This window comes from Vicugna pacos, chromosome 9, assembly GCF_048564905.1.
Source record: "Vicugna pacos chromosome 9, VicPac4, whole genome shotgun sequence".
NCBI classification, from domain to species: domain Eukaryota; kingdom Metazoa; phylum Chordata; class Mammalia; order Artiodactyla; family Camelidae; genus Vicugna; species Vicugna pacos.
Genome location: NC_132995.1, coordinates 35,368,204 through 35,376,874, shown reverse-complemented (window position 1 = coordinate 35,376,874; position 8,671 = coordinate 35,368,204). Strand labels below are relative to the sequence as shown.

Here is an 8,671-nt window from a genome sequence, read left to right as displayed (position 1 = left end):
TCCACATAGTAAGTGAGGATGTATAAAAGAGATTTTAAAAATCAAAATTTTAAAAGGTACTTGTCCCTTATTTAATAATAGAAAAATCACTCAAGTTGTGACTAGTATGCTAGTTTCTGGAGCCTAGCAAATTCTTTATTTTGTTAATAGTAGCATACATTTCTAAAATCCTCTTGCATTTAGAGACCTGAATCAACAAGAAAACTATTATGAATATGATATGCATGCATACAATTTGATATAGCCAGAGAGTGAAGCCCCAAATCTGGTGTTCTCAGCCAAAAGAACAACAGAAGGGGGAAGGGAGAAGACAGACAGACCCAGGAAGGCCAAGGTAGAACAGGTGGGAAACGTACTTTAAATACAGAATGTGGAAGGATAACACTTGCATGATACAGCCCTAAGACTGTGCTTTCCATAATGAAGACAGAATCATCCAGATCAACTATTTGTAGGTGTGATTAGCAAACTATCATTTCACTGAGCATCAGTTAGGCTCTGTAGACTAAACACCTGAGCATGGAATTTACTGTATGCATGTATATGTTCAGCCTGGGGGGAGAAATTATGTAAGACATCTAAATTTGAACAGTTCTTGATTAAACTAAATAGAAAAGTATCAGAAATAATTCTGGACCTGTTTAGTGTATCAAAAGATGATTAGAGGTAAGCATTTATTTGGTCACTGGCTACTTCTCAGATGAATCATTTGATGTAGCTAATGTTAATAGCTCCATGTCTGCCCAAAGGTTTTATATTTGCTATCCCTTTTGAAATAGTCTTTGTCTCAGATTTTTGAGGGCATCATTCAGGCCACATTTCACATATTTCTCTCACCACCCTAACCTGAGACCCCAGTATCACTCCTACTCCAAGCACTCTCCCACACGACTTTGCTTCATTTAGTTCAGAGTACTCATCACTATGGAAAAATATCTCCAAAAAAAAAAAAAAAAAAAAAAGGCTTTCTTCTCTATTGAATTGGCCTGCCCTCACCTCTTTGAGAGCAGGAATTTTTATAATTTTCTTGATTAGATGCTCTATCCTCAACTCTTATTAGGTGACCAATAAATGTTGATTAAATGATATCACAGAGAATTTGGGACAAGTTTTATTACAAAGTAATCTTTCCCAAATACAACTGAAAATATTTGTTGAGATCAAATATGCCCAGAATGAGAACCAGGAGTGTTTTACTCAAGTTAACCTAACTATAAGACTATATGGGGTATACAGCAGGTTCCAAAATGATTGTCTAGTTTCCTCTCAATTAAAAACTGAGAAGAACTGTTAGCCAGTATAGTTGAGAAAGTTGTGCCCTGATCCTAGAATGAATAAATTGTCTCTTAGTCTCCCCTTTCTTCTTTTTAATGTGTCCCAAAGTTGTGCTGCCCTGGCGTGCTCTACAACTGGTTTCTTTCATGTTTCAGAATCCTTACTACCATTACTTATGCCTCATGTTACAATTGATCAAAACAGTCTTCAAGTCTGAAACTTTTATCAATTGATTGCTACCCTCGTCTGCTCTACCAGTACACTTTGCCATCCACCACTGTGGATTCTCTCTCTCTATTCTAGTGAGTTTTCAACCCTGCTTATACATGAGAATCAGTTGGGAAGCTTTTAAAACTAGTATTGCCTGAGCCCCATCTCAGGCCATTAAATCACAATCTATGAGGATGTGGCTCCACTGTGTCTTTTTAAAAGCTCTCTAGGCAGTTACAGTATGCAGTCAAGGTTGAGACCTACTGCTTTAACCTGAACGCCATGCTCAACATCTCCTCTTGGCATCTCCTGTCTCTCTCTCTCTTACTCCACGCTAAAGTGATCACAATGTTTATATGCTACTCTTCAGGTGCCAATTTCCTTTTGCTAGGTAAATCCCAGCTAAGAAAGAGTGAAGAAACACACAAATACCATGATATATCTGTATCTGTCATTACCTCTGTCAAAGTGTTTTTTTCCTATTTACTGATATATTCATATACCCCATACATTCATTTATCCATACATTTGTACATAACTCTGTGTCATTCAAAGATTCTGTACTTCTGACAACAGCTACCCTACTTCCTTGGTGACACACCGGAAAAAAAAAAAGGCCCCTTCCAAAAATGCTTCCAGGAAACTTCCACAGATATATTCTTGAAAGAGGCTTAAATGAGGATGATTTATCATAACTGTAGAGAATTCTACCTACTACATACCTTAAGGGATAGAGAATCTTTCATGGTACTCCTCTCACATTTTCTATTAAAAAAAAAGTTTTTGTGATAAGGCCATTTCTTGTTATAATCTTGTTATTATTATATAATCTTGTTATAATCTTATTATCATTAATCTGGTAAAATATTTTAAAATGTATTAATATTATTTCCAACTTTAAAAATATACATTCAAGATGTACTTGAAAATGTAGCAACTGTAAAAAAAAAAAAAAAAAAGAAAAGCAACTTAAAAGAAATTTTGAAAAAAAATAACACTGACAGAAAACTATTATAATAATAAAGGCCACTTTGACTATATCCCAATCCTGATTTCTTTCCTTGAGTATGCATGTTTTTCAAAAAACATTCCCTAAGCATTTACAAATATATACAAACATATATAACTGCTGTATTTTGAACACCTTTTTTTAAACTATTACTCATTTGCTAGTGTGATTTCTACCAAACCAGCAGCAAAATGCTAAGGGGTCCTGTGCCTCTGGACCCTGCTAGAGCTCACTGTTGGTGCCTTAAACCTGTCAAAAGCTCACAAGCAAACCATACATGAGATAAGACTGGGAAGAGAAACAGCAAAATTCATTATCACTTTACTTCTTTAGGTAATGCCTGAATGTTTTGTTTTCTTTTTTCTTCTGAGCTCTGGAATGTTTATTTCAGATGTACAGGTTTCAAGAATACAAATAAAAATGTATAACAATGCTTGAATGTTTGTAATGGGACATGTGGACTATTACAGTGATGGGAGGAGGGCTCGTGTCCATTGTGAGGAGATGTGAAAATAACTAAAAGGAAAATTCTTTGCAGCTACAGCTAAAACACCACATTGATCGTCCCATTTTGTGATTTTTCGAGGGTGCCTGGGCAAGACCACACCCTGCCTTCTCCATATAACTGGGGGGGGGGGGTAGGGATCTGACCTTTTAAGTGGGGGCGAGAGGGGCGGAAGGAGTGATAACTCCTCAGGGCAGTTTCTCAGTGTGTGATCCATGAACCACGTACCTACAGATAAAGAACAGCTGATGTTCGTGTAAACGGCGTAGGTCCCTCCCCCAAACAGGCCCGCGCACTGATTTCAGACTCCCGGCCTCCAGCACTGTCCTGGCTCCAAGAAGAGCCCGCAGGAGGATCTAGAACGCACCTCCTCCCACGGACACGCTGAATCTGTAGCTACATGTGAAACAACTTACTCTGGGGGAAAAAAAACAACCCAAAAACCGAGTCTGAGAGACTCCTACACCTCCAGTCAATGAGAGAAGATCCCCATCCAAGCGCTACCAGAGTCTGACCCAATCTCGTCGGAAACCACACCTGCGGTGGCACGACCCACAGGGGGAGGGAACTAGAACTCCCAGCTGCTCCCTGAGGAGCGAAAGGTTTGAACCCCATCGGGCGGGCACTGCAACGTTCACCCTCTCACCCTGCACCTGAGAGACAAGCTAGCAACATGTGTCGTTTTGAAGGCCAAAGGAGCTCCGGAACTCGAGACCCGAACTGAGAAATAACACTTAAATGGCTCGAAGGCCACTCACCGGCCGCGGGGCTCCCTGCATGGGTGGCAGCTCCAGAAGTGCCCAGACTTTACTTGAACGAAGCTTATTCCTTCATCTTAAAGCCTCGCCTGAGGGACAGGCGTCCATTTAACACACTTCAGGAGGCCTGCTGGCTGGCGGCACAGCCTTCGAGCTCTCCCTCAGGCGAGCTCCCGCTTGAGGGAGCCATCTTTTTTGTAAACTTTAGGCTCCGCCCCTTCCCCTCCTCCCACGTACCGCCCGTGACGCACTGCCCGTGACGTACCGCCCGTGACGTATCGTGTACTCTTACAGACGTTTTTCCGGTTTTCAGTAGCTAATATGTTGCCTGTCAGTCATATTAAACCTCAGAGGAGGATCTCCTTTTATTGGACTCAAAGCTTTAAGGCTTCATCCATGGTTCTGAATACTATTAACATTCTTAAGTCTCAAGAGCCTGAAGAAAACAGTTAAATATTTATTAATATTTATAAAAATCATTAGGAAATAGGTTCTGCTGGAGGAACACAGTTTACTGGGTATTTTAAATCTACAACTACATGGGTGAGTTGTGTCAATATGGAACTAGCACCAGTCCTTCCCATTTTTCTGGTTCACTTTATCATCTAGGAAAGACCCATAAAATGCTTCACAGACTTGTACGACTGGATCCATTTGTTCTTACCACTTTGACAAAGGCCGGGTCTTGTTGATGGGTGGTGTCTTATGTCCCTTGGTCGGTCGGTGCTGGCTGTGATTCCTGAGGCCCCTCCTGGATCCCTTGGCTCCCTCCAGTCCAGCCCCATCCACTGTTCTCCGTAAGGAATGCCAGCAACTTTTGACACAAGAAACTTCCTCTGAGGGAGGAGTTATTTTTTCTAAGTGCAACTTGTTACACTGAAAGTTGTTCAATAAAAATAGTTTGTGCTCTCAAAGAAAAAAAGGGGCGGGGGGCTTCTCCAGGACCCTGAACACATCACACCCCTTCCAGCCTCCATACCCTAGTTCACCTACCCCCACACTGACTCCAGCCCTGCCTTCCTCCCACTGATGTCCTCCACCTACTGGTGCATTCCTTCCACTTACCCTTTCCTCCCTCCTATTAGCCCACCTCACTTCTCCCCGTAACAGCTGCCCCTTGCCCCAACTGAGGAGTACAAGTACCTCTGATACATCCTCTCCCCACAGTGACGTACAGTACCTGGTGCTCCAATACGTGGCCACTATGTCCATCAAGTGCCCGGGTATGTTTGAGCCCAATTAAAAGAGTCTCTGTATCAGGTCCACCGACCCCGACCAGATAAAATCCTGAAGCTTGAAGCACTGACCAACCTGGCAAATGAGACTAATATCCATATTGCCCTTCAGGAATTCCAGACCTCCATTCACAGCACAAACAAGGACTCTGTGGCAGCCACAGTGCAATCACTGAATGCTGTGCAACTAACATCAGCTGACTTGATGACATCTGCCTCAATGACCTGGTGCAGCTACTGTCCTGCTGTGATGAGCCCAGGGTCACAGAGTCAGTGGTCATCATGAAGAAGCTGCCACAGAAGCAGCTAGCACAGCATGAGATCATTAAATACTTGCCAAAGCTCACAGACAACATACAGGTGCCCATGACCCAAGGCAGAATCCTATGGTTTGTCGGTGAGTACTGTGAGCACGTCCCCAGGATTGCACCTGATGCCCTGAGAAAAATAGCCACATTCTTCACAGTACAGGAGGGCATCATCAAGCGGTAGGTCATCAACCTGATGGCCAAGATTCACCTGAGCAACTCTAAGCAGACACACTACTGACCCTGTATATACAAAGTCTGGCCAAGTATGACCAGAGACCAAGCACGCTTCACCTAACAACTTGTGGCCCCTTCAGAGCAGGGTGGGTACCCTCAGTCATCATGCCAAGAAGCTCTTCCTGGCACCCAAACCAGCTCCAGCCTTGGAATCTTCCTTCAAAGATGGGGACCACTTCCAGATGGGCTCAGTGTCCCATCTGCTCAATGCCAAGGCCACAAGCTACCAGAAGCTCACAGACTGGCCAGAGGAAGCCCCTGATTCATCCGTGCACAACTTGGAGGTACCTGAATGTACCAAGTGATCAAATGGGGAGAAGAGGAATAAAGAGAAATTGTTCTACTCAGACCCTGAGGGGTAGTCAGGATGCACAGCCTCTGCAGACAGGGACCCCAAAGTCTGAGGGTGACACATACAGTAAGAGCAGTGGCAAGAGCAGCCTTGGGGGTCCAGGAGTGAGTCCAATAATGATGACCAGGATGAGGATGAGAAGAAGGGAAGCAGCAGCAGGAGGGATCAGCAAGAATGACGGTGAGAAGAGGAAGATGAAGAGGAAGACAGAGTCAGAGAGACAAGAAGGCTCCTCCTTGGATGACGGCAGGGATCCCAGCAGTCATTCACCAGTCTGAGATAACATCAGAGTCTGAGGAAGAGCAGATGGAATCTGCCTCCTGGAGGAAAACCAAAAAACAAACAAACAGAAAAGACAGTGGTAAAAGTGCCCCTGCAGCCAAGGAGATCTCTCTGCTTGATCTACAGGACTTCACCCCTCCCAGTGTCCAGCCTCTCTCCTCCCACAGTTGTGTCCATCCGTCTGGCTTCTGACCTAGAAAGACTGACATCACTCAGACTCCCCTCGGGCACCCTTACTTCTGAGTCCATTGATGGGTGCTGGGAGGCAGGAACTGCTGCTCCTCTTAGCTGGTGAGGGGCTATCTGTGGACCATACCTGCAACAACCAGTCTTTCTCCCTTGACTTCCATGTGTGTCTGTGCACATCCACTTCTCCAACAGCTTCGATACCCCCATCCAGGGTCCACATGTGAGCATCCCCTAAACTTCCACTGGCAACAGCATCCTAAAATGAGCCCCTAGCACCCAGAGAATCTGCCACTGCTATAATGGACATTAATTTCTGTAACTCAGACTAGGAAGCCAGGCTTCCAACTGTGAAGTCAAATCCCTCAGTTCTGTCTCCATCCAGCCACTGGGGAGCTGATACTGAGTGAGAAAGAGTTCAGGAACAGGGAAAACTGGCAGGCATGAATGAGATCATAAAGGAGATCAAGTTGCCAGACACCTGTCAGAGTAACCTCATTGTGGTGCAGAAAGTGACTGCCACTTCCTACCTGGATTGTGTCCTGGTGGGGCATATGGTGAGTTCAGGTTTGCAGAAAGGACATTGACCAGTGGGAGACAGGTCCTGCTGACCCTGGAATGCCCTGCCCATTGGAGCTGCCCAGGTGACAGTCTATAGCAGGAAGATGGTGATGGGCACCATGCTGGTAAAGAACATGGTGCAGGCTCTAACACAATGACTCCGAAGTTCCGTGACATCTTTGGCCCCTACCTGTCCCTCATAACATCTGGGCTGTTAGCCCCACCCCCCCATATCAGATTGCCTAGGCCAGACGACATCCAGGGGGTCTTCTCTCCCTCTGATTATTATCAGTCACCCCTGCCAATTCCCCTCCTCATGAGTTCCTTAGTGACCTGTGCAGAAGGAAACAGCAGCTGCTCCCTTCAGTCCTCCTGGTTTTCTATAGCTATTAATGTAGCAAAACCTCAGTAAAATGTCTTCTCCTTAATATAGGTTACAAAATATATTATGAATATGATGGATATTAACTAGACTTATTGTGGTTGATCATTTTGCAATGTATACAAATATCAAATCATTACATTGTTCACCTGAAACTAACACAATGTTATCATATTACATGTATGTATATATGTATATACTGTCAATAGTAAATAAATAAATAAAAAGTGTACTTCTGGACTGTAGTCGAAGGACATTGAATCAGAATATCTAGATGTGAGCCTAGGAATCTTCCTTTTAAAAGTGTCTGACATAATTTTAAAGCAGAGGAGAGTTTAAAACTGTTAACTTACGTCTTAGACAGCTCATGTTTCAGCGGTACCACTGTCTCTGCCCTGCGCTCTTTCACATGGAACCAGCCTTTCAGAAACCTTGGTAAACTGGAATTGAGGTACCAGAAGAAAGAACAAAACAGTAAGAGAAATGTGATCTCTGGAGCCTGCTCATTCTGTCAGAGCTAGTTTACAGCAATTAACCAAGTAAGCATCTATCAAGACACAGGCCAGGAAAGGCAATTCTGGAAACTCAAAGAAGAATGGCATCTCTCACTTTAAAGAGTTTATAATCTGATAGGAAACAAAGCTACATACAAAAATTATGTGAGGAGAACAGAAAATCTAATCATCCTAATTACTTGGGTAATTGTTTTGACTTTTACATCTACTTTGACTATAGAGATAGAAAGCCTGAACAGAGTCTTCTAACCTCTGGTCTAGGATTTCCCATTAAATATCCTAAATGCATGACTATATAATATAGCCTAGACTTGCCAGTCTCTTGTCCAGAAATTTCATTTACTTTATGTGTAAACCACGCTATATGCTGGAACTTTAAGGTATGTCTAGTTTCAAATATCCTGGATTATTTTCTTAAATTATTAAGACTTCAGAAATTCCATCACTTTGAAATCTTTTACTGCTTTTGCACTCAGAAGTCACACAGGACAGCTATTACTTTTAAAACTCATTCATTCATTGACTCTGTCATAAACTGAGAGCCATCTGTATCTTGGAGTACTAAAGATGGTTAAAACTTGGTTCCTGTTCTCATGGACCACACTCTAAGACATAAGGCAGATATAAATGACCATGTGCCCTAATTTTGGAGAGAATGTGTGTGTGTATATATATATATAGCCACTATAGAGAATATGTCTTGTCCCCTGTGCTTGGCAGATAATGATGATTTTAGAATGCATGAAAACACGGAATTACTATACAGAAAGTAGTTCTATATAAGTTGTGTGGAGAGTGAGCACACATTTTAAACCAGCAGGGATATGGGCAGGTGACAGTCTTATTTTAGCAATGG

At 43.0% G+C, this 8,671-nt stretch overlaps 1 pseudogene; it reads left to right on the top strand.

The window, feature by feature from the left end:
* Nucleotides 1-4,925: 4,925 nt before the first annotated feature.
* LOC102543405 (AP-3 complex subunit beta-2 pseudogene) lies at nucleotides 4,926-7,076 on the top strand (annotated as a pseudogene).
* Nucleotides 7,077-8,671: the final 1,595 nt, after the last annotated feature.